The 1,182-nt window shown below is 42.1% G+C and overlaps 1 long non-coding RNA gene across 1 annotated transcript; it reads right to left on the bottom strand.

Moving 5' to 3' along the window:
- Positions 1-18: 18 nt before the first annotated feature.
- On the bottom strand, positions 19-1,165 carry LOC111240298. The gene is made up of 3 exons (XR_002665933.1): positions 1,042-1,165; positions 887-932; positions 19-349 (listed from the first exon to the last, which is right to left on the bottom strand). It is a non-coding gene; the product is annotated as an uncharacterized LOC111240298 (long non-coding RNA).
- Between the last annotated feature and the right edge of the window lie 17 nt (positions 1,166-1,182).

Raw genomic sequence — 1,182 nt, forward strand, 5'->3', positions numbered from 1 at the left:
AAAAAAAAGGTTCAGAGACGCTGATTATAGGTGTTAATGTGTCTGTTTCTCAGTATTAGCCCAATTAATGGAAATGCATCAGGTCTATCTCCCCGTCTCCCACATGACGCATGTTGTGATAAACAATTTAACGAGTGAAAACAACAACTGTTTGTACATGTTCACTGGCTGCATTAAACAGTTTAAGCCCTGATCCTGTTGAACCGTGGGCCGTGTTTGTCTCACGTCGCAGCAGAATGTGATTATTTTTGGTCAGAGTTGAACAACGGCTTTTTTCTTTTGGTGACGCTGCACGGTCTCCATGGCAACCGTCGCTTCATAGAGAGGGACCGCCTCCTCGGGCTGAGGCCTGGAGAGGCAGATTGGAACCAGACAGACAGATTGGATTTGATTAGGTCGGATTGTAGCGAGTGCATCTTGAGAAAAAAGTGGGCTGTCAATCCTTTTATTGCTCTGGCAGTTTTGGCTGAAGGTCACATGACGGTGTCAAGAAAAAATGTCTGCAGTGACACGTTTACAGCGGTCTTAAAACTGTAAACTCAACTGTGAGCTCTGTTCAGTTTCATACCTCCAATATATTTAAAGCTGCACCAGGCGACTTCTAAAATGACCAGAAATCATGTCATGTGACATTCCCCTGTCTGGATAATAAGATTCAGATAACTTTATATATTAAAATTGTATGAAGATCCAGCTTCGATCTAATTTAATTTACATATCCATCCACTTTATGAACTGCTCATCCTGTTAAATGTCACTGGGGAAGCTGAATTGGTATTCAGTATTATGAATCTACCCATAAGTCTGCAGGAAATCTTACACACCAGGGCTTTAACGTGACGGACCTTTCAACCCCACAGTATGATTGAGGTGTTTTATAAGTTACCTGAGTACTCCAGCTGACATCTTCTCCACAATGTCCTTCAGAATATCTGTAAAAGGCTGTTAAGGACTCACAAAGACCTTAAAGGAGACCGTGTACTGTATGTGCCCGATCATGTTGCATGTGTTTTAGATTTCACACTTGTGGGAAAAGGATACGGAGGTATCTCCCTTGCTGAGCTGATGAAGCGGTCCAGACTTCAGGGTTGAGGAACGACACAGAGGCTGATTTTAAATGCAATAATCTGCAATCTGGAGGATCCAACTGTAAAAAAACAAAACAGAGAGGTGATAAAAAAA

The sequence above is a fragment of the Seriola dumerili genome, unplaced genomic scaffold (assembly GCF_002260705.1).
Source record: "Seriola dumerili isolate Sdu_G_001 unplaced genomic scaffold, Sdu_1.0 BDQW01033496.1, whole genome shotgun sequence".
Lineage (NCBI taxonomy): Eukaryota > Metazoa > Chordata > Actinopteri > Carangiformes > Carangidae > Seriola > Seriola dumerili.